The sequence below is a fragment of the Podarcis bocagei genome, assembly GCF_964188305.1.
Source record: "Podarcis bocagei genome assembly, chromosome: 5".
In the NCBI taxonomy this organism is placed as follows: Eukaryota; Metazoa; Chordata; class Lepidosauria; order Squamata; family Lacertidae; genus Podarcis; species Podarcis bocagei.
This window is the reverse complement of record NC_138129.1, coordinates 20,230,816-20,255,647: the sequence shown is the minus strand read 5'-3', so window position 1 is coordinate 20,255,647 and position 24,832 is coordinate 20,230,816. Positions and strand designations below refer to the sequence as shown.

At 45.4% G+C, this 24,832-nt stretch overlaps 1 long non-coding RNA gene across 2 annotated transcripts in view; it reads right to left on the bottom strand.

Annotated features, from left to right (window-relative positions):
• The window catches only part of LOC308588396, a 220,439-nt gene that overhangs the window by 187,986 nt on the left and 7,621 nt on the right, over window positions 1-24,832 (bottom strand). Inside the window, exon 3 of one of the 2 annotated variants that reach the window (XR_014008705.1) lies at window positions 20,201-20,691. This is a non-coding gene — a long non-coding RNA (uncharacterized lncRNA). Of the gene's footprint in view, window positions 1-19,114; window positions 20,692-24,832 lie in introns of those variants that run through there. The other variant, XR_014008706.1, reaches the window with a different exon arrangement.

Below are 24,832 nucleotides of genomic sequence, written 5' to 3'. Positions count from 1 at the left end.
CCATCAACAAACTGACTTTACAGAGGCAGATATATTTTGCATAAAGAAGCCTGAAGAGGACAGCTGCTTTGACAGCATCCCGGTCTTTGTTCCCACTACTGATGTCGCTCTCCTGATGGCTATTCCTATTTCTCCCCACCCCTCTTTATCTTTCTTTTGTTGCTGTTGTGCCATCACTAAGCTCTCTGCCTCCCTCCACTTTGAGGGGACCCTTCTTCAGAGCAAGGCATCCTGGGTGAGGTGTCAGGAAGAGGACCTGCACTGTGACCACTTTGCCACAGTGGTCCCACCACAGAGCTACAATTCTCAGATTGGCTTAACAAGCAAACCCTCTTCACTGGGAACTTTGGGAACTGTACCACGGTAATGGGAACAGGGGTCTGCTAACAACTTTCAGTACTCTTGGCAAACTCCCTGAATTCTTTTGGGGAAGCCATGGTCGTCTAAAGTGGTAACATGGTGCTTTAAGTGGACCATGTGAATGTAGCCTCTGTGGATCAAGGCTGCCCTCTAGGCTTCAATACAGAGTTGAGTACTGACCTCAGAAACCCATGGAGTCATTCCAGGCCTGACCTTCAAGCCCTCTGTGACCCTGTCTTTTGCTTCTAGCCCTTGACCCCCATTTGCAAGACACTTCTCCCCAGTCCCAGCTCTGCTTTTAAGTTAGACCAGCCTTTTGTCTGGTCCATCAGGGCAGATCTTCTCATGATTACGGCCTCCTTTCCAGAAAACAATTTCTAAGAATCTAGACCCAAGCAGTGCCTCTCTCTCTCTCTCCACCTCCCCCAACTCTCTGTCTCTGGAATTGCCCTGCTGACCACAAGAAGTCCATTGTCCTGGCCAAATGCATCCGATAACAGTTAATCCGGCATCTCACTCTCTATTAATGGCAAGCGGCCAAGATTCTCGCAACAGCAGAGGAGGAGGAGGTCTTGTCCGTAGAACACTGGCCATCACTCTGCAGGGGAAGAATTCCAGATATGAGAGTTTGGTCCAGAGCCATAATTAGCCAGATTGCAACTCAGCAGAAAATGGGCATCTTGGCGGGCCAGGGAGTGTTTACTTGGTATATTCAGCTAAATGGGGAAAGGAGGAGGGTTTGAAACCGCAGTCAGAAATCTGAAGCAGGGTCAAATATTTCTCTCTCTCTTTCTCTTTTCCTCTGTAAAGAAAAGGCAAGTGAGGTGACTTCCCAATCTGCACACATGAAGACAGAGCCAAGACGACAGCCGTGATCCTTCCTCAGCTTTTCTGGAGCTTAATTCTCCCCATGCTCGGATTCTCACATTTCAGGGAGACTTTTATTTGAATATCTCCAGGGCGGGCTGGCTAACCCTCAGCTCTGAACCCTCACTCTCGACAGCTTGTTTCTCTTATTGAACTAGCTGCCAGCTTCCTGGAAATCCTCTCTGGGAGAACACTGTGTGAAGTAAATGAGAGGAGACCTGGCAAAGAGCTTTTGGAAAGCCCCAAATTAAGGACATAAGATGAGCCTGCTGGGTCAAGCCAGGGGCCCATTTCACACAGCATCCTGTTCACAAACAAAATGCCTATGGGAAGCCGGCAAAGTGGACCTGACTGCACCAACATTCTGTCCACCTATGATTCTGAGCAACTGGTATTCAGAAGTATATCGCCTCTGCTAGTAGAGGCAGAACATGGCCTTTGTGGCTAGTAGTCACCAGTAGCCTTGTCCTTGACAAAGTTGTCTTACCCTCTTTTAAATCCATCCAAGTTAGTGGCTATTGTTGCCTCCCCTGGGAGTGTGTTCCACAGTTTCACTATGTTCAGGGCTATTTTTCTAAACAAAGAGGTGCAGGAACTCACCATGAACCCCTCCCTTGTTCTCTTATAAGGGCAATGGTGCCCACTTGAGAGGTGCTGGAACTATGTTTATATTTATTAAGGGAGCGGGTGGCGCTGTGGTCTAAACCACTGAACCTCTTGGGCTTGCCGATCGGAAGGTCAGTGTTTCAAATCTGCACGACGGGCTGAGCTCCTGTTGCTTTGTCCCAGCTCCTGCCAATTGAGCAGTTTGAAATCATACCAGTGTAAGTAGATAAATAGGTACCACTGCGGTGGGAAGGCAAACGGCGTTTCTGTGTGCTCTGGCTTCCGTCACAGTCTCCCATTGCGCCAGAAGCAGTTTAGTCATGCTGGCCACATGACCCAGAAAGCTGTCCGTGGACAAACCCCGGCTCCCTCAGCCTGAAAAGCAAGATGAGTGCCGCACCCCATAGTCACCTTTGACTGGACTTAACCATCCAGGGGTCCTTTACCTTTTTACCTATGTTTATTACATTGTGAACGCAGGGCTACTGAGAAGTGGCTACAAAGGGTAATGGCGTATCAGATCTTCAGCAAGCAGGGAGGCCCAGATTCCACCACCACCACCCCCTTTTTAAACTAGTCTTTAGGTCTCTTTGACGAGAAGCTATGAAGCAAAAATGTCCAGGCAAACTTCAAAACGATTTCTGTGAGATGTGCCAGACTGCATGGTCCCACTTTTCAGTAACTTTAGCCTATGAGTGATGTCAGAGTTGTGACCAACAGCTGCTCATTTTTAATATTCTCCATTAAAAAAAGATATTATGAAGTTGCACAAATGTTTTGTTGTTGTTTTTGATCTAACCTGAGTTCTTAATATGGCTTAGGGTTGGCGCTGGGGGAAAGCAGAGCTTTCGTGTCTTCAAAATTAAAAACAGGACAAGCCTTTTCTACAATTATGGGGAAAGCTTCCATATGCTTCTAGTGTCCCTATTTCCCAGGGACGGACCCCGAATTATGGAAGCCACCCCAGCTTCTCATTTGATTCTGGGATGCCCCTATTTCCCCCGCCACTGCCATTGCTGCTGAGCTCAGGGAGGAGGATGAGCCAGCGCTTGTCCTGAGTGGTGGTGGCAGCAGTGGCAGCTGCGAGAGGGCATCCCATTGCTTCACCGTTGCCTTTCCATGTTAGACAGGCACCATCTCTCAGCCTTTTTGGCACCTGCTTCCTCCTCCAACAAGCCATTTAAGCTGAACTATTTCCCATTCTGCATCTGTCCTGGAAATGTTAAGATGTTTTAGCACTTGACATTTGCTGCCCTGGGCTGCTTTGCAACACAAATACACAAGGTGTCTGGTTAGGTAAAGGGTAAAGGGACCCCTAACCATTAGGTCCAGTCGTGGCCGACTCTGGGGTTGCAGAGCTCATCTCGCTTTATTGGCCAAGGGAGCCGGCGTACAGCTTCCGGGTCATGTGGCCAGCATGACTAAGCCGCTTCTGGCGAACCAGAGCAGCGCACGGAAGCGCCGTTTTCCTTCCTGCCGGAGCGGTACCTATTTATCTACTTGCACTCACCCGGTCGCGGGGATTCGAACCGCCGACCTTCTGATCAGCAAGTCCTAGGCTCTGTGGTTTAACCCACAGCGCCACCCACGTCCCTAGGTGTCTGGTTATGTCCTTGCTAAAGCAACATACTTTTCTTGCTGTGCTGCCTATCAGATTGGATCCTTTCCATCCCAGAACGCTTTCTTGCACAGCTAAGTTGTGCATTGTTTCTGCCCCATACAATTCTTCCCCACACAGTTCAGCACTGCACACCTTCACGTGATACAGCTGAGCAGCATCTGTCAACAACGTCCCTTGCTACCTGGCAATACTGACTCGGCGTGCTGAGTCAGCACAATAATGCTGATGGCTCTGTAGAAACCATTGTAGCATCAGGGTTTGCGATCTTCAACAAGTGCAGCAGGCACCAAAAATGGCATCTTGAATACTTATTCCCCAGCACAGCAAGTTGGGAGAGGCTGGTTCCTACCTGCATGTTTGTCTCTTGATGGCTGCGGCATCAAGTGGCAACATATATGCATGAATGAGCCGTCTCAGATCAAACAGTGCTGGTAGGATTTCCACATTGCATCCAACAAGGTGTTTGTCAATGGAGTCAGTTTGTGACCTATTAAGCAATTTCCATGCTTTTGCTTTTGCATGGTATTTTATTTTTGTAACTTGCTTTGTATGTAAGTGTGCAAGGGATGGGAGAACTTACCCTGTGAGAAACTGTGATTCTTGCGTTAATCAATGGAATGACATTTCTCAGATACATTTTTTTGAGATCTCATAAACATACAGTGGTACTTTGGTTCTCGAACTCAATCCATTCCAGAATTCCGTTCAACTTCCAAAACGTTTGAAAACCAAGGCACAGCTTCTGATTGGCTGATTGGCCCCAGAAACAATGCTGATGGCCAAAATGGACATTTGGCTTCCAAAAAACGTTCGCAAACTGGAACACTTACTTCCAGGTTTGTGGTGTTCGGGAGCTTATTTGTTCATCAACTAAGTTGTTTGGGAACTAAGGTTCCACTGTATTCACTTTTTGTACACACAAAATCACAACTGGGAAAGACATTGAACAAGGAAAGGGGGAAAATGCTTTCCTTGTCAGCAATTGTGCTGCAGCATTCTGCATGAACTGCAACTTCGGGATCAAGTTCAAGGGAAGCCCTACATACAGTGATTTGCAGTAACCCATGACTGCTAAGCTCTGGTGAAAGACTACTTTAAGCTTTTTGAAAGTCTAAGTGCACGGAGTTGACTGAATAACCCCTAACTATGTGGTTGTTAACTCCAGAAACTCAATGAGACATGTTTTACTCTTACAAAAGCCATGCTGGTTCTTCTTCAGCAATGCTTGTACTTTTATATGCTTAGTAATTATATATTCAATAATATTTGCCACAAGTTTCCCCAGAACAGATGTTAAGTTTGCAATTTTTGCACCTTTCCCCCTTTAAAATAATAATAATAATAATAATAATAATAATAATAATAATAATAATAATAATAATTGTTCCATTGACCCCTTTCCAGTTCTCAGGTATGCGGCTGATCTTAGGTACAAATTTCATATTTTTGTGGAAGATCAGCAACTTCACAAGTTTGAAATCTGCCCACCCTGTACCTAATGCAGTCGCTCAACATAGATGCATATAAGCACAGTCCACTTGTTTGATATCCAGTTTGCTCTGAACAAACAAGGGGGAACTCTGGAGAACCAGAGCAGCACATGGAAATGTCATTTACCTTCCCACCGGAGTGGTACCTATTTATCTACTTGCACTTTGACGTGCTTTCAAACTGCTAGGTTGGCAGGAGCAGGGACCGAGCAACGGGAGCTCACCCCGTCAAGGGGATTCAAAGCGGGGATTTGATAGGCAAGCCCTAGGCTCTGTGGTTTAGACCACAGCACCACCCGCGTCCCACAACAGTACTATCCTTCAAAATTTGCAATTATCTAAATTTTGCAATGCAGTTTTCCAATCAAAGTTCAGAAAAATGCATATTTTAGAGGAGAATGTGCATAAAGATGGTTAACAGTACATTAGGAGAAACGGATTGCAAAAATGTGTGCTTTAGTCAAAACTGCATATAAAAAATGTATTCGAATTTGCATGTAATTGCTGCAAAATGTGGATAACGGAATTTAAGATTGGAAAAATGAGACATCGGGAGACCTAAATTTGTCGGATCGTTGCATCCCTAGCTGAGGCTATTGTCTTCATGACACAGCGACACAGGAAGGAAGATGTATACCACTGGTCTGTCTAACTCAATACTGCCCCAATTGACAGGCAGCAGCTCTCCTGGATAACAGACAGGGGGCTCTCCCTGTCCTGCCTTGAGCTAGGGACCTTCTGAATGCAAAGCAGATGTTCTACCACTGAGCTACAGCCCTTCTAGGGTTCTGCTTGTGCGTTTTCCAGATGGCACATCTGGATGGATCAACAGTGTCTACAAAACGCTGGGCCATCAGATGAAGCTTTGGACTGCTCTAGCACATTTGTTCTAAGCCCCGAGTGTAGCTGGAGAATGTCTTTGGTTTTTAAAGCTTCCTATCAACAAATCAGGCCAAATAAAAGAGACATCACGAGAGCCTTCTCTGTGTTCAGGATTTCTCCCAGCATTTGGTTGTTTTTACAGCTATAATAAAATCCACATGGATTATTGGAGATGGAGGGAATACATTCCCATTTGCTGATCTTTTCGTATGTTTGGTGTAGTCGCACGTGAGTGCGTGTGCTTGCAAGAAGGTCCATAAAAATGAAGAGCCTATAAAATGTTTTCCATTTCCAAAGAAACGTCCTCATGAAATCATGACTTGGCATTAGATCACCTCCTCCTCATGCCCTGCCAGGTAAGCTTGCCCTTTATTTATCATAAAGAGGATTAGTCCTCCTGTTCTTTCAGTTCCCAGAAAGACAGCGATAGTTTTTCGCTGAAATCTAGGGCACTATCAATTGTGTGTGCACAGCTTCAGCAGCGAGCCTAGCGAAGCAAATAGCTAACCAGGAATGCCAGGGCGTTTGATTGCCTCTGATCTGCATTTTTAAATTAAATCTGAGCAAACTGCAGATCACCCACCCACAGAGAAGCAATCACACATCCAAACAGCACTGAACGACAACCATCATCTGCAAACCTAAATTGAAGCTTGCTGAGGAAGAGCCCTAAAGGAGCATCTCCAGGAAATCTGAGTCGGATTTTTAAAAATCCTAAGAAGAATGTAGATGTTCAGTAGAACTTTATAAATATCTCATTAAAATCTACCAACACATTAATGTTAAGTAAATACTGTAAATATATTAAACCAACAGGATAACATCAGGTACCACTTTAAATAGAAAGGTTTCCCATTTCACAAATTGTGCTTTCACAGGTTTCAAGATGGTTTGCATTACATTAATAGGTCGAGCCAACTATCTTCAAAGACCTGCATGAAAAGGCATACACTATCCTTTTAAAAGATCATCATTGTCAAGGCACAAAAGGGTCTCACCTCTCCACTGCTGAAGTATAATGCAAACCTATAGGAAATCTAATAATGTGAACACCGGCTGCATACAAACCACACCATACATTAAAAACATGTATCCCAAAGAATCATGGGATTTGTAGCTTACCTCTTGCAGAGCTATAGCTATAGTTCTCAGAGGTTTGGGGGGGTTGCTTTAAATGTATAATGGGGACACGGCCACCACAAAGACCAAGCAGTAATGGTGTGGAAAAACTTCTGCACAGGAGAGGAATACTGGGTATTATGCTGCAAAGATATGGCTGTTTGTTGAAATGGCCACCTTGTTGTTTGCCATATTCTCTGCTCACTGATTGATTATCAGGACTGAGTGGTACACAGCTGTCAGAGTTGTGTCAAGAGCCAGGAAGCCAGCACTGAGGGCAGTGGCGTAGCGTGGGGGTGCAGGGGGGGTCGGCCGCACCGGGCACAACATCTGGGGATTAGGGTTAGGGGGCGCAAATCCACGGGTTAGGGGGCGCAAATCCACGGGTTAGGGGGCGCAAATCCACGGGTTAGGGGGCGCAAATTACTTGCCTTGCCCCGGGTGCTGACAACCCACGCTACGCCACTGACTGAGGGGCAAGCCAAGGAGAGAGTCACTGGACATGGCAGAAGCGTGTTCATTTGGATGATCCATCCACAGAGACTGATGGGATCTGATTTATGGATGCTCTGTGGGTTTTTCCAGGGGAGAAAGCTGGTGATCTTCTTGAAGCCACTCCACCACACTGCCTGCTGCCCACCACTATGTAATTTTAAGAACAGATGCCCTGCGCAAGGGACTTTGACAGGTGGGTTGTCCTGCCCACCTTTCAAAGTTCATCTGCAGATCTGGCCCACTGGGCCAAAAAGCTTCCTCACCCGACCTAGATTGTGGGCCTTGGTTGTTGGGATTGTGTTGATATACAACTCCACCTTGGGCGAAGGACTGTGGCAGATAGCCTTTTGATCCAGTTCACTTCTATGGTTCCATGTGTGGTGTTGTTTTTTTTTTTTTTGGGGGGGGGGTTGCAGTGTTCCAATAGTGAAGAGAGGAACTGCATGCTGGCACTCACACTTGAATCCAGATGTTTCTGTTGGACGCAGTACTCCGTTTTTCTTACTGTTTGATCAGGATGTTGCTTGTTGCCTTGGAATTCGAACAGATGTAACTACTCTGGAAAAAGAAAGCCTTCAGCATTTTCACCTTGTTCTTTGCCATATACATTTTCTTCATCTCGGCATCATAATAGCTCCGGGTCTGCCAGCATTTCCATTTCAAGGGCTTGAAGTCAAGTGACAAAACTCATTCTTGGCTTTTGAAGCTGAAACCCATCAGAAAGCTTTTATCCATGCTTCCCCTCTGCCTCCCTTCCAACTTAATTTTGGCTCCATGCAAATGCCTATAAAATGTACCAATTTAAAATGAATGCAGATCTTCTAATTGCATTAGCACAAGAATAAGATGGCCTTGAATAGGCTGCTCATGTCCAAAACTACTAAAAACTTTACACTTGGAATCTAGGCCTTGAAACTAAAAGCAGAAGGGTGCTGTTCAGCTAACCTTTACTCAGAACAGATTCGTGGAAGTTAAAGAACATGGACAAAGTTAGGTCCATCAATTTCAAGTCTGAGTAAAACACAGGAGTGTGTTAAACTGCTTTAAATCAAACTAGAGGGGGTTTAATATATAGAAAATGAAACATTATATTTTTTTTGAAAATGAAACATTTTTAAGGTAATTTTTTTATTTAAAAAAAATTGTATTTTCAGATGATGACTCATGACAGCAGGAATTTACCATGTGAGTTCTTGGGCTCGTAATCTACCAACCAATTCCAAAAACTGGAGAATTTTGAGGATAATGGGGGAGCAGAAGTCAAAAAGTGGGAAATACAAATATTCAGGTATGCAGTGGAGGATACCTGGTTTGGCAGCAGCATATGTGGAAAGGGTCTCAGGGTTGTCATCACACACAAGCTAAGCATCACTCACCAGTGTGATGCAGCAGGAAATATGTTATCCTATGTTCTGTATAGTGCCTATCCCATAGTTGCCCCTTGTTTCACAAGCATATAGTAAGATTGGTAGTACAATAGCTTTGTACAAACATTTGGTTTCCCTGTGACTGTACCGGTCCTTAAACACTCTGCACTTCAATCGGGAGAAAGCCGCACTCGCAGAGCTCAGGCGATGCTGGATTTTGGCATCAATGTTGGTCTTTGTAGAAAGATAACTGCCTAGGTAGGAGAAGTGATCAACATTTCCCAAAGTTACACCATTGAGTTGGATTTGTGGCGCTGCAGAGGGGTTATTTTGTACTTGTTGGTGCAGCACTTTGGTTTTTTTGGATGTTGAGTAATAGGTGTCATGGGCTTTGAAGACACTCATACTCAGGACGCAAGGGAGAAATGTGCTAAGAGGAAGGCACGCTTGGCAAATCCACACCGTGATCAACTCCTGCCCGGAAACCAATGTACCCACTGTGGAAGGACGTGTGGGGCCAGAATTGGCCTCCACAGTCACTTACGGACTCATTGTTAAAACTGTATCTATGGAAGACAATCTTACACGGCTACGAGTGATCGCCAAAAAAGTTGCCCCTACATAAATTTAGATGTAATAGAATGGGAAATCTTAACACATTCTGTTCCTGAAATCTCCCTGTTCAAGGCTGTACATGCATGAAAAATAAAGGAACACAATAAAGCCAGCTTGAGCGGATTCCAAAATGTTCCATGACTGAATGATTTTTGTAGCATTCATTGGGGATGTTGACAATCTTCAAGAACCATTTGTCTAGCTTTTACTAGTGTGGTGCATTCATATGCTGGGCTGAATTCCTGCAAAGTGATTATATTACATGCACAACAGACTCTTTGGAAGAGCAGATTTGTTGCACGATTTATCTGCTTGGCCAAACAGTCCCAATGAGGACTGTTGCGCTGGTGCAATCTAGACAATAAAAAGTCAGTTTGCCTTTTCTGTTGTTTGTGTCCTTCCTAATGGACAATCAACTGATGATCTTTGGCAGGTGGGTAAAATCAGACGATTCCTTTCTTTCATTTGCATAGTTCAAAGAATTTGAAAGCAAGTAAGTAGTGCAAGTACATTCATTGGAGGGTGGTTGGTTCTACTTTTTCTTGAACAAGATTACTTTCCGAAGGAAAGCCAAACATGCCCTTCTTCCACACACACACAATAACCCCAACAACCCTTTTGCTTAAACCTGTAACTGGTGACAGGAGTGGCTAGAGATATGGGCCGGTCGAATCTTCTTTCAGTTCTGCACGGGAACAAAACTTTTTGCTTAGAATTGCCATTCTTTGCCCTCTCACTTTTTACATCTCATCCACATGATGACATTAGCTTGCTGCATTCCATTATTTTCTGAGTATTCCTCCTGTCTTTTTCAGAACCTGATCTATGGTGTGTGTAGGGGTGCGGATGGGTGGGTGTGTATTACACACAATTACACCACTCTGGCCAGTGTGGGCTTCCCACAGGCATCTGATTGGTCACTAAGAGAAGAGGATGCTAGACTAGATGGGCCATTGGCCATTATGTACTTGAGGCGCTACTGACGCTTTTCAAGTCTCCTAATTTACGGTGATTAGTTAGTCATAGGGGATATATATCGCGTTACGTTCAAGCGTTGGGTGGGCTCTCCATTTTAATTCCCCTTCAAGCTAATTGCAGAAAAGCAATGCTTGGGGCGGGACGCAGGTGGCGCTGTGGGTTAAACCACAGAGCCTAGGGCTTGCCGATCAGAAGGTCGGTGGTTCGAATCCCCGTGACGGGGTGAGCTCCCTGCTCCTGCCAACCTAGCAGTTCGAAAGCACATCAAAGCACAAGTAGATAAATAGGTACCGCTCTGGCGGGAAGGTAAATGGCGTTTCTGTGCGCTGCTCAGGTTCGCCAGAAGCGGCTTAGTCATGCTGGCCACATGACCCGGAAGCTGTACACCGGCTCCCTCGGCCAATAAAGCGAGATGAGCGCCGCAACCCCAGAGTCGGCCACAACTGGACCTAATGGTCAGGGGTCCCTTTACCTTTACCTTTAATGCTTGGGGCAGGCTAAAGTGTTTTAGTATGCAATGAAACTGTGTCCCAAATTATTATTTTACTCCATGCAAGTTAATGGGTGCTGTTGAGAATCGTACATTCTCTTTACCAGAAGCATTTGGATCCTTTCATTTGCAAAGCCTAATCCTGGGTTCTCTGTTTTGATTGCACCAGAGTCTGATGTAACATTGGGAGCTAATGCAGATGCTGGAGCCTGAAAGAGTGGCGGCTGTTTTGCATATGGCAGAGTAGTGAGTCAGGAGTAGAGGCAAATGTGAGGATTCCTGACAAATGGGGGCCCTCTGATGGGCCTGGCATCAATGAACCCACCCTAGTGAACTTATCAGCAGCAGAATTAGCGCCATGATCTGCTGTAAAACACCCTTCATTAAAAGTACCTGAAAGAACATCACGCCAGGGAAGACAATTCAAAATGGCAGCTTCACCATGGCATACCACTGCTGCTCATTAAAAGCACGGCAGGTGTAATCAGAACAAGCGTTGGCACAAGTGGTCCTTGCCAAGGATGGAGAGTCACCAAAAAGAGGGAATGTATCACGAGCAATAGGAAGAAAGAGGATACAGATCTGCACAAAATCTGCATGGGCTGATTCATATGTATAGATGCAAATTTAGAAATAAGGGGCATAATTTAGATAGAAAAACAATGCAGCCCACCAGAATAGAGAAGACTGTGAACAGGTGACCTGTGTGTGCCTGCCAAGTCTGCTGTCTGGGTGTTCATTGCTGATGGGCAACTTCAAGACCCCTCCATCTTTTCCTATCTCTAATCTGGACTTGGATCAAACAGCCATTCAAATAGAGGATGTCTTCAGATAGCAGGCTGCCCTCCGGCAGCCAGTTTCTCTACAAAGTTGGACACAAGTGCCCTACACAGAAGTGGGTCCCCAATAGCTGCTCACCAATGCCATTGCGACCACAAGGCTTATAGCAAGCTTATGGCAGAGGCAAGCATTGAACCAGGGATGTCCTGGCTCACACTCTTAACTGCCCCACAAAGATTCTCAGGTGTAATATTAGGACTACATACCCACAGCTAGTAGGAAAGCCTAGTAGAGCAGTTCATGCACCAAAAATTAAAAACAAAAGAATGCCATATGACCTTATTCCAAAATTGTGCTGTGCTCCTGCTAAATTCATTGAGTGAAAAGCAGATAACAATACGTTTTGGATGAGAATTCAGATTGTTTCTCTATCCTCCTAAATGGAAATGTTCAGATAAAGGAAGAACTTTGATTTTATTCGGGAACTTTGCTTCCCCTCTCACATGCATTTATGAGCTGTGGAGGAGACGTTCCTGTCCGGGCGTTGCATGATAATTTAATTGCTGTTTCCTCCATACAGCTATAAATTATACCACAAATGCAGACGCTCTCAATATTCAGGGACTCCAGCTATGTGTCCAGCTGTAACATGACCTATTTCCACAGCAGGGTTGCCAAATATGTTTTATGGAGATCACAGCGGAATGTTAAATCTGCTTTGCTTGAAATTGGCCTAGACATAAAGGAACACAAAACCACTCAGAGTTTCCTGTACTCATTATGTCTTTAGCCCACCGTTTCTCCAAGGAGCTCAGGGAAGTGGACAAGGTTCTTTCTCGCTGCTCATTTTATTTTCACAACAATCCTCTGAGGTGTGTTAGATTGAGAAATATATGGGTGTCCACACAAATGCTTTGAAAGAACATGCTGGGAGTGATCATGATTTCACACAGCCTAACCCTCTCTGCCAACATCACTGCATGCTCTGATCTCACCTACAACCGCTGTGCATGGACTGGCCCCCTCACCATGTGCCTCCATCATGCATTGTCAGGGCCCGTGCTGAGGAGGGCTGCAATGAGGAAGAATGGTGGGTGCCGCCGCCTGCCCCCGCCCCTGAATCTCCCCAGTAGCAGGAGGAGAGTATAGATTTAGAACAGTGGTTTGCAAAGGGGCATAGTTCAGAAGAGAAAAGCTGGGAAATCCTAAAGAACAGCTAGGAGAAGAAACACTGGGAGAGAGAGGGTTAACAGATTCAAAGTCATTGTGTAGCATCCCCCTTCACCACTCTCCACATTCTGGGAGAGCTGAGAAAGTTGCCGAACAGAAAGCACTGCCATTCTTAGAGGGAGACGTTTGTTATCCCTCGCTGTGAATGAATGAATGAATTTACGTTATTATGGTCACAGACCAGCATAAGCAAAACATCTAAATAAATAGCATAACAGTATCTCTAAGTGAATAATTATAAAATAAATGGGAGAAAGAACCAAACATAGATTAAAACATATACATAAAATACTTGATTAAGCATAGGTAATGGATGAGTAAAAACTGATAAGAAAAATTAAAAGAGATCAGTTAAAAACAGCTGTATGGGGTGGGTCTTCAGAAGTGTAGATCTAACAATATGGGCCTTCAATTTAGGGCTGATTTGTAACATAAACCATCCTTCAACAAATATCTATCATGGTAGTGCAGAATCTGGCGACTAAATACAGTGGATGCTTGGGTTGTGAACATGATCCATGCAGGAAGCACGTTTGCAACCCGCAGGACCGCATGTGCGCACACACAGGTCACGATTCAGCGCTTCTGTGCATGCACCAAAACCCAGAAGTATCCCATCCCGGTACTTCCGGGTTCGGCACGGTGTGCAACCCGAAATCACACAACCCGAAGCGTCTGTAAACCAAGGTATGACTGTTGGACTTCTTCCCATTTTTTATCTTGAGAGCATGGTGGACATTTTGGTTTCCACGATCTTGCATGATTCCACGCCATGGATTCCCTCCCCAACAAAGAACTTTCTTGGGGTGGGGGAGGTAATCGCACTGCAAAATCGTGTGAGATCGTGACAACCAACACAGCTGCAGTTCTTTCACGGAAAAAAATGGGCTGTCCCGCTTTTTCTGGGACACTGGCAGAAAGTGCCATCTTCACATGGAGGATGCATAGAACTATATGAATGTTGAACACACATACACTGGGGGAACAAGGCAGCAATAGAGGGCGGCCAAATCTTTTTGCAATTTGGAAAGGTTCCGAAAAATGCACTGGAATGAGGCAATGTCATACAAACAAACAAATCTGAATCAATGCTCAAGAAACAGACATGCCTTTGGATTTCATGAAAGCATCTTAGGATGCCGCCCATCTCCCTAGAGATCTGACACAGGAGCAGAGGACTTTCGCGGTCTGTCAAGCTGCGTCCTCCTCATCATCTATGTGTTTCTGCAACCTGTATGTTTGTAAAATAAATGTAAACATTACAAAGCACCAGTAAAACTTCCGGTGAACTCTTTTGAAAGAGAAGCAAACCAGGGCAAGCAGTGTGCCTTTGGAGCTTACGGCCACTCAGAGAATTGGAGCGAGTGTAACAATCCAAAACAAATAATAAACAATCAAACAAATATAGAGGATGATAACAGAACTACCAGCCACAAAGTGGACCGGTAACAAAACAACAGAGAAATCAAGATTGGGTTTTGCCAAGTTTGCAGCTTGCTGGCTGCCAGTCCCAGCCTGCCAACCTCCTAGTTTTCCCCCCTCCTCCGTCTCAAAGATAAAGCCTGTGTAAAAACTGCTCACCCAGCAGCTCAGGAGTGCTGCTCTCTGATTGGAGCAGCACTCCTGAGCATTTGATGATAGTGCCCGGAATTAAGAACCATTGGAATTGTATGTGTCTCCTTTGTGCCAGTATATTTGCTCCGGCCTTGTTGTATTCTCTTAAGCTGATCTTGCAAAGCTGTGCCAGTTCCCTGGATGCCAGAGAAAATAACATACACCAAGAAGACGAGGCTTCCAATGGACTCTCAAGCAGGGAAATGTCAAAGCATGGAGAAGATTATGATTAGAAGTTCAAATAGCCAGGAAGGAAGCATAGCATGGTAAGTTACCTAGTTTGTGTCTGCATTCACTATAACTGCTTATCCAATATGGCGGAAAATGGCTACACAGCATTCTAGAAAACAGGACTTGGGTGGTTTGAGAATAACCCATAATGGAAGTCTTTCAGAGCTTTTCAGGATCTTGGTTGTTGCACTGATACACAATACATCTCTCTCTTGGAACCATGTGTTGTGTTCAACGTGAAGTTTCAGATTGAATGTAGTAGTTTAGAACAGGTATTTTATGAACAAGTGTTATGTACTGAGTTGAATAGGAGCCAAACTGAAGCAGTCTGATTGGTCCTAGAACAATAGGATCCAAATTGCAGCAGTCTGATTGGTCCTAGAACAATAGGATTCAGAATGCAGCAGTCTGATTGGTCCTAGAACAATGCAGCAGTATGATTGGTTGGCAGGAACCACCCAATCATGCACCCGGTTATAAGTGAATCCACAACCTGATTGGCTTACAGTAGAATTCCAGAATTAGCCAATCATGTGCAGCCCATTGTGTAAATAATGTATATAAAGCAGATACTTTGAGGGGACTTTCATTCATTCCTCCTCACCACTATGAGCTGAATAAAGAGCATGAAATCACTTTGCGACTCTGAGCAAGCCTCCATATCCATCCATCAGCTGAACTTAACCTTCTCTAACTGAACAAGGTAACCAACAGTCTTGCTCTTAAGATTCTATGCATCTTAAAGCAACATATATCATCCTGGGGTGTGCGCACAAAAGGAGATTGCAGAATAGAGAGAGATGCAGGACTGTCACATGAAAGATGGAGCAATCTTATTTTCTCGTGCTCCCGAGGGAAGGATCCAAACCAATGGCTTCAAGTTAAAAGAAAGGAGATTCCAACTAAACATCAGAAAGAACTTTCTGGTGGTAAGAGCTGCTTGACAGTGGAATGGACCCCCTAGGGAGGTGAGGGACTCCCCTTCCTTTGAGGTTTTTATGCAGAGGTTGGGTGGCCATCTGTAATGGATGCTTGAGTTGAGATTCCTGCATTGCAGGGGGTTGGACTAGATGACCCTTCCAAGCCTACAGTGCTATGATTCCATGGTGGAAATGTGACAATCTTTTATGGTGCTGCACATAGGAGCCAACTCCTAAGGGCTGTGGGGGCTTCGACCCCCCCCAATAAAATATTTGAGGGGGCCGGGCCCCACAAAGTTGATGGGCATTGCCCCTCAAATGGTGTGTGTGTGCTGCATCATACGATTGATTATGTGTGGCGGGGCTTACCTAAGTTGGCACCCCTGGTACTGCAAAATTCTTTGTTGCTTTTGCTGCAAAAGACTAGCAAAGCTACCTTGGGGGATTTGAAAATACTTGGTAACCTCAATCAAAGCAGAGGTATTCCCCTCCCTAAATACTCCCCAACAAAGATTGCTTAGCTGTGCTTTCACAAGGCAATGCTTTGTTTACACAATATTATTGATTACTGATTACCACACACATTTCATTGTGACACATATGCCCTGGGAGCTAACAACTGTTCTGAAATTATTAGAACTCCAATTTAATTAAAGGCCCATATCAATTATTGATCTTCAGCCCAAATGGCTTTTTCAACGTATTGAATTGTTGCCTGGAGTGTACATGGTTTCTAATGGACTTATTATTTCTTCTCTTAAGTAGATGACTTTTTGATTATTATTTCTTTATTTGCAAAAGTCTGACATGAGAAGATCGGTTTTATTTCTTTTGCACAGTTACTCTGGTATTTACCTAGTCCTCAGAACTATTATTTTGTTCTTCTGGCAAGGATCAAGGTCAGTATTCCTTCTGCCCTGCATCAGAGCAGTTTTTTGTGTCAGCTAGTAACATCATTGGGACGCGGGTGGCGCTGTGGGTTAAACCACAGAGCCTAGGACTTGCCGATCAGAAGGTCGGCGGTTTGAATCCCCACAACGGAGTGAGCTCCCGTTGCTCGGTCCCTGCTCCTGCCAACCTAGCAGTTCAAAAGCACGTCAAAGTGCAAGTAGATAAATAGGTACCGGTCCAGCGGGAAGGTAAACGGCGTTTCCGTGCACTGCCTTGGTTCACCAGAAGCAGCTTAGTCATGCTGGCCACATGACCCGGAAGCTGTACGCCGGCTCCCTCGGCCAATAAAGCGAGATGAGCGCTGCAACCCCAGAGTTGTCCACAACTGGACCTAATGGTCAGGGGTCCCTTTACCTTTAGTAACATGCTTATTCTGCCCTGCCCACCCCACCTTCCTGTTGTGACTTAAAAAACTCAAGACACATTTTCTTGTAGGAACACAGCACATATCATGCCTTCCAGCATTTCACATGCTTAGAACATCCCTATTCCTATACTAAGAAACATGATGAAGCCACATCCCTGCCACTGCTATAAGTTTTTGAAGGGGAAGGGCAGTAACTCAGTAGCAGAGCATCTGCCTTGACTGAAGAAGGTCCCATGTTCAATCCCCACAATCTCCAGTTAGAGGTGGATGTGCAATGGAACTTCCTGTCAGAGGCTGGGCAGAGGGGGAATGGTGGAGACCACCTCCCCAGCCTGAACCTTCCAGCGAGGAGGAAGAAGAAGACAGTTTAGATTTACAAAGGGGTTTGCGGGAGGTCACAGCTCAGAGGCAGATAAAGGGGGAAGTTGGGAGATAATGGGAGAGAGAGAGGAGGAGGAGGAAGCAGGGCGACAGCTGATGGACACAGTGTTGTCAGGTGTGCATGCAGGAGCCAGGCCCTGTGACCAATAGGACTCTGCAGAACTGGGGCCTTCCTAAGTTTGTTCTGAAGAGGCAAGGCGCGGCTGCACAGGTGAGGCCAATTGGTAACTCACAGCACCTGGTGGCCAGAGCCGGGAAGGGATATAAGGTCAGCATTTTCCCCTCAGCTCTTTGCCACAGCAACACGTTCCTTACCTTGCTGTGTTTGACTTCGTGACCCCTGACTTTGTGACTCCTTGCTTCTTGATCCTCAGACCCTTGACTCCTTGCTTCTTGATCCTCGGACCCCTGACTTCGTGACTCCTTGCTTCTTGATCCTCGGACCCCTGACTTTGTGACTCCTTGCTTCTTGAGCCTCAGACCCTTGATTCCTTGACTCCTTGCTTCTTGATCCTCGGACCCCTGACTTCGTGACTCCTTGCTTCCTGACCCTTGGACCCTTGGCTTTCTGACTCCTGGTTTCTGGACTTCCGTTCCTGCTCCCACCCCGCCATCTTGCCTCTGGTCCCGAAGTCCCCAGCCAGGACTTCGATCACCTGTGAACAGGACCATGACAAGTCTCTTTAGAAAGCATTCCAGACCCCACCCCACCCCCAGAACCCAGCAAGCCTTGAAAGTAGGAGAGCAAAGAGCTCAAAGACAGAGGGCACGTAGCAGCTCCCGTAGAAGTGATGAATGAGGAAATGAGAGAGACAGCGGGGTGGAGATGTACTCAGGACAACGCCATTATCCAAGAGGCTGGGTTCTATAGCCTGTCTCTGTAATTATTGAATAAAAAAGGATGGCAAGAAACCTTCCCTCGTCTTTATACTTTTCCAGGCAACCAGCTAGGAGCTGCTGCCAGCATCCTGACACTTCCCTTTCCTCTCCTCTTCCTGCACCCCCCTAAATCTATTCTGGGGAAGTTCCACCACCCCTTTGGAGCAGGTTGGGAGATATGTGGGGAGAGGGGAGGTACATTTTGTTGCGCAAGCACAAATCCTTGTACTAGCAGAAGATTTTTGTTGGATACAACCCATAAACTTTAGACCAAGCAGCCCTACCAGCCATGGATGGTTTGCTCATCTATAGGTAAGGTAAAAGGTAAAGGACCCCTGGAGGGTTAAGTTCAGTCAAAGGCGACTATGGGGTTGTGGCACTCATCTCGCTTTCAGGCCAAGGGAGCCAGTGTTTGTCCACAGACAACTTTCTGGGTCATGTTGCCAGCATGACTAAACTGCTTCTGGCACAATAGGACACCCTGATGGAAACCAGAGCGCATGGAAACACTGTTTACCTTCCTGCCACAGTGGTACGTATTTATCTACTTGCACTGGAATGCTTTCGAACTGCTAGGTTGGCAGAGGCTGGGACAGAACAAGGGGAGCTCAACCTGTTGCGCAGATTTGAACCACTGAGCTTCTGATCAGCAAGCCCAAGAGGCTCAGTGGTTTAGACCACAACGCCATCCACGTCCCTCATCTATAATATAAATAGTGATATAAGAATAGTGACCTACTCTGTATGGGGTCATTGTGGGGAGTGAAATAATGTATGCACAGGGGTCAGAACCATCTTAATGGGGAGAAGAAGAAGAAGAAGAAGAAGAAGAAGAAGAAGAAGAAGAAGAAGAAAGGTAATCAACATTCAGTTTAATTAGTGATATTTATCATACTAAAATCATAAGGTGACTCTTACATAAGAGGCTGCTTGATCTTGTAGCTGGCAAGTACAGCTGGGATTGATCTGGGGTTTCCCATGCAACACTCTTCATCATGTTTATATTTGTGAATACTCTGCAGATTCCAGAAGCATTTCAATATAATAATTCTATTTCCTCTTGGTGATACCATCTAAGCAAAACTTTACTCAACAGTTCCAGGCGGAAGAGAAAATTAGTCTCCACTTATCAAATGACTAACATTAAAACGATCTGGTACTGCTTCTCCAACTCCTTCCAAGTTCTCAGAGGGCTCCATATTTCCCTTGTGTAATTATTTTTAATCAAACAGGTGAATCATAATCAGGAACTGTGTTTGCATTTAGAAAAAGCTGAAATGACTGCCACATTGCCAAGCGGTAGCCTCAGGATCAAATAAGTTACTTTCACAAATCAGCTGTACGCCAGTGAAGTTCTGTGTTCTCCTGGCTATGTGCAACATACTACATTTGCAATTAAACATATTAGCACCGAATTAACACACTCAATCCGAAATAATGATTCATGCCAATATAGCCCTTTAGGGATGGGCTGTGGCTCAGCAGTAGAAAATCTGCTTTGCATGAAGAAGGTTCCAAGTTCAGTCACTGGCGTCTTTGGGAAGGGCTGGGAGAGACATTGAGACTTAAATCCTGGAGATCGGCTGCCAGTAGACAGAGATGGACCAATAGTATAAGGCAGATTCCTATGTCCCAAGCGGTTCCCAAAGTGAATGGTACAACTCCCGGGGAGGGGGAATTCTGTAGGTGATGCGAAGAGTCAAGGGGGAAGCTGGAGGATGCTGGAGGTGCAAACGACTGTCAGGCTTTGAAAAGCTGGCATCTCTGGATCAAGTGCATCAGTGTTGTTGAATTAATTAAACTACATAGTTTTTATTGGATTATGAACAATTGTGAAATTAATTAATCCAGCATGGATTCAATTCCTGGAATAGCCAGGCTAGCTTCCTGTTGAGGTAATGGCTCTCTAAATAACAAAGGAAGTGGCTTTGTGCCAGAGTACATAATGGGTGGGTACCCCTACTTCAACTGCCTGATAGTTAGGAACCCCAGAATCTTGCAATGCTTAGAGATTGGAGGTGGCGTACAGCAATACATTCTTTGCTGCTGATTTTGTGGTGGGTGCTGAGTCCACATTTAAGCATAAGGTTAACTCCTGATTGCAGCTCATGTTCCAGAGCATTACTGGAGTCATTTTCATGACACAAATCATCTCCATGGTGACTGAATAACTAGATTAGTATGCACTTTGCAATCAGCTCGCTCCTATTGTTCGTTCACATCTGCCTAACCCAATTTTAGGCTTTTAATCATCCCTGCTTGTTAAATATTCTCTCTCCTGTGTTCAGCTCTTCCTCTCTGCCAACATTTTACTTCACTGCAAGCTGCAGACCACACACCTGCATGGTGCTCTGAGACAAGCAGGCAGCCTTAGCATGTCAGGAGGGTCTGGAGTACAGAATGTACGGCATCTTCCATGGTGCCAGGTAGTTCTTCAATTGGACGTGCCTGTTGACAAAAACAACACACTTGGACTATACGCCAAATATTTGTGAAGCACCTGAGTGGATTATCTTGTCTAGTCATCATAATTCCTTGAGCTTCCCCTTATGTCTCAGCAGCAGCTTCTGCATTCAGTGCAAATGTCTCATCATTCAACTGAGGAGAAGTCTGGGGTTGGGAGCAGCCATAGGAAATTGCCTTTTGCCTTATAACAAATCAGACCATGTGCCCATGAAACTTATTTCTTTAACACATGAGTAGGCAAATTAAGGTACGCGGATGGCACTGTGGGTTAAACCACAGAGCCTAGGACTTGCTGATCAGAAGGTCAGCAGTTCGAATCCCTGCAATGGGGTGTGCTCCCGTTGCTCGGTCCCTGCTTCTGCCAACCTAGCAGTTCGAAAGCACATCACAGTGCAAGTAGATAAATAGGTACCACTCTGGCGGGAAGGTAAACAGCATTCCCGTGAGCTGCTCTGGTTTGCCAGAAGCAGCTTAGTCATGCTGGCCACATGACCTGGAAGCTGTACGCCGGCTCCCTTGGCCAATAAAGCGAGATGAGCGCCGCAACCCCAGAGTCGGTCACGACTGGACCTAATGATCAGGGGTCCCCTTTACCCTTTACCTTAGGCAAACTAAGGCCCGGGGGCCGGATCCGGTCCAATCGCCTTCTAAATCCGGCCTGTGGACAGTCCGGGAATCAGCTTGTTTTTACCTGAGTAGAATGTGTCCTTTTATTTAAAATGCATCTCTGGGTTATTTGTGGGGCATAGGAATTCATTCACCCACCCCCAAATATAGTCGTCATCCCCCAAGGTATGAGGGACAGTGGCCTGGCCCCTTGCTGAAAAAGTATGCTGACCCCTGCCTTAACAGGACCTATATACCTCTTAATCATCCTCTAAGCAGTTTACATGAAAATTACGGTAGTTCTGATTTAGTCCTGTCAACACTGAGAGGTAGCATCTCTCCAGGGTTTCAGACAGGAAATTTTCCCTGCCCTCCCTGGAGATGCCAGGGATTGAACCTGGAACCTTTTGCTTGCCTCCTGCCTCTACCTCTCCTGCTCCACTGTCTCCCAGGACCAGAAGAGGAGTGAAGAGGGAGAAGCAGAAACAGGATACACAAAGGTGTAGTCTTCGCCTGCTTGCCCACAGCTGGGTGGGGGTGGGATACATAAGCCAAGGTTGGAGCAACTGCCTCATGAGATGCACACTTAGGAGCAGCTGAGAAATGCGGAACTGATGGACATCCCTTTTCTTAACTTATAAGTGTACTTTTGACAATAAAGAGCTGATTCCTCGCTCTGCACATTCCATGCCTGCCAGTGCTGTGACACCCAATTATTCTCCCAGGGTGAGCCCAGGGTGACTCTGAATAATAATAGTAATAGTAATAATAATTATTATTTATACCCCGCCCATCTGCCTGGGTTTCCCCAGCCACTCTGGGCGGCTCCCAACAGAACACCAATAACAATAATAAAAAAGCAACAACATCAAACATTAAAAACTTCTCTAAACAGGGCTGCCTTCAGATGTCTTCTAAAAGTCAGATAGTTGTTTATTTCCTTGACATCTGTAGGGAGGATGTTCCACAGGGCAGGCACCACCACCGAGAAGGCCCTCTGCCTGGTTCTCTGTAACCTCACTACTCTCAGTGAGTGAACCACCAGAAGGCCCTCGGTGCTGGACCTCAGTGTCCGGCCTGGATGATGGGAGTGGAGACGCTCCTTCAGGTATACTGGGCCGAGGCCATTTAAGGCTTTAAAGGTCAGCACCAACACTTTGAATTGTGCTCGGAAACATACTGGGAGCCAATGGAGGTCTTTCAGGACCAGTGTTATATGGTCTCGGCAGCCACTCCCAGTCACTAGTCTAGCTGCCGCATTCTGGATTAGTTGTAGTTTCCACGTCACCTTCAAAGATTTAACAATCTTCTTGGCTCTTCTAATTGTCTTGAGAAGTGATACTTCAAACTTATGGTAGTTTTGTTGTTTGAGTGGTGCTTGGACCAATACTATTTAGGTTAGATCATTGGCTATGTGAAATTGCTACGGCTGTTCATTCATATGTTTTTGTTGTATTTCTCCATATACCAATAATAAGGAACTTTGCTCACTTGTGTGTCACAAACACACAACACATTTTGCCTTTAATAAAATCACACCCTTCTCTCTCTCTCTCTCACACACACACACACACGCAGAGAGAGAGAGAGAGAGAGAGAGAGAGAGAGAGAGAGAGAGAGAGAGAGAGAAGCAGTTCCACTGTTCTTGGTTGTACCCATTATCTTCCCATTTTCATCCATATTTTCCCCACAGAAAGGTGAAGGACAATCAGACAATCAGCTTAGCCAAGAGTAGGTGGAGATGCGCAATTTGTTCTGGAACAGAACTTTGACATTTTACCCTATTTTTTCTTTTTTGCTTCAAGGCAGTAAATAAGGCAAAGAAAAAGACCTTTTCATGCAAATGTTTTGCAGCACTGGAGGCTATGTACATTGGATCATGTCCGCAGCTGGTTTCACTTAGAAACAAGCAAAGTGGCTGAAGCTGAACCAAGAGGCTCTCTGAACCTTTGCCCACACAAAAACAAAACACAGCACAACAGAGGGACCTTTAGGGAGGTCCGCTTAATTTCTGTCCATTATCTTCTTCCCACTCTACATATTTAAATGTCTGGCATGGGCTAAAAGAAAACATGCCAATGCAATGAAAACTCCCATGACACATTTCTTGCTTAGCTTTGCAGATTGGCAACCCAAATCTCCTCTTTCCTTTGGTCAGCTGTTCTAAGAGAAGGCTTGAAAGCTCTGGTACCCCGGCCGTGAAACCACAGGTCTTGTTCCACTGTGCCAGAGTTATCTCCATAGACAAATGGCCCTGAAATAGCAGGGCCCCCAAGTGGGGAGAGTTGTCTGTTTTATGGATGTATCGATGAAACTGCCTTATATTGAACAGGACCATTTCCTCATATGGGTCTCTTCCCATTGTACAGCTGCCTGCAGTTAAATTTCTCTACCCACAATCCCACACAGGCATATCTCCATTCAGGAAAAACAGAAGCATTATCCTAACTCAAGGACACATTCCAGCAAAGCAAAAGTGCTTTTCTCTTTTAAAGCCATCCAAGTTGGTGGCCATCACTGACTCCTAACTCCATGGTTTCACTATCCCTAAGGTGTGTTTTTTAAAAAGCAGAGACATCTTAAAAAGCAGAGACATCACCTTGCCAACAAAGGTCTGTATAGTTAAAGCCATGGTTTTCCCAGTAGTGATGTATGGAAGTGAGAGCTGAACCATAAAGAAGGCTGATCGCCAAAGAATTGATGCTTCTGAATTATGGTGCTGGAGGAGACTCTTGAGAGTCCCATGGACTGCAAGAAGATCAAACCTATCCATTCTGAAGGAAATCAGCCCTGAGTGCTCACTGGAAGGACAGATCGTGAAGCTGAGACTCCAATACTTTGGCCACCTCGTGAGAAGAGAAGACTCCATGGAAAAGAAACTGATGCTGGGAAAGATTGAGGGCACAAGGAGAAGGGGACGACAGAGGACAAGAAGCTTGGACAGTGTTCTTGAAGCTACCAGCATGAATTTGACCAAACTGCGGGAGGCAATGGAAGACAGGAGTGCTCTGGTCCATGGGGTCACGAAGAGTCGGACACAACTAAGCAACTAAACAACAACAACAAGGTGTGTTTGAATTTGTTCTGAATGATGTACTTTGGACACCATCCTCTCCACACATCTTGTGTGTGGCCTGGGGAGGGGTGTGTGGCTTGTGCCTGTTTTTATACTGCCCTCCATCAAATGAAATCAGAGCCATTTACGTAAATGAATAAAAGGCCTTCCTTTAAAAACAAAGAACAAAAAACCAAGCCACCCTTGATTGATGAATTTTCAGAACTGGTCAGTCAGCGCCTTTGTTATTTATCTTAAAAGAGAGTCGGAGATAAAGTATATTTTCTTGTTTTCTAGCAGTTTCTTCTCCAGCTTCTGTGACAGCTAGTTTAATGAGAGAACCCAACTGCTCTGTTTCCTGCATGTCAATGCCAGGTCATCTTAGGTTTTAAGCAGCAAACGCTGTCTATGAATCACACTCAGGGTAGCAGCGGAGAGAACAATTTATCCTAGAATGTCCCC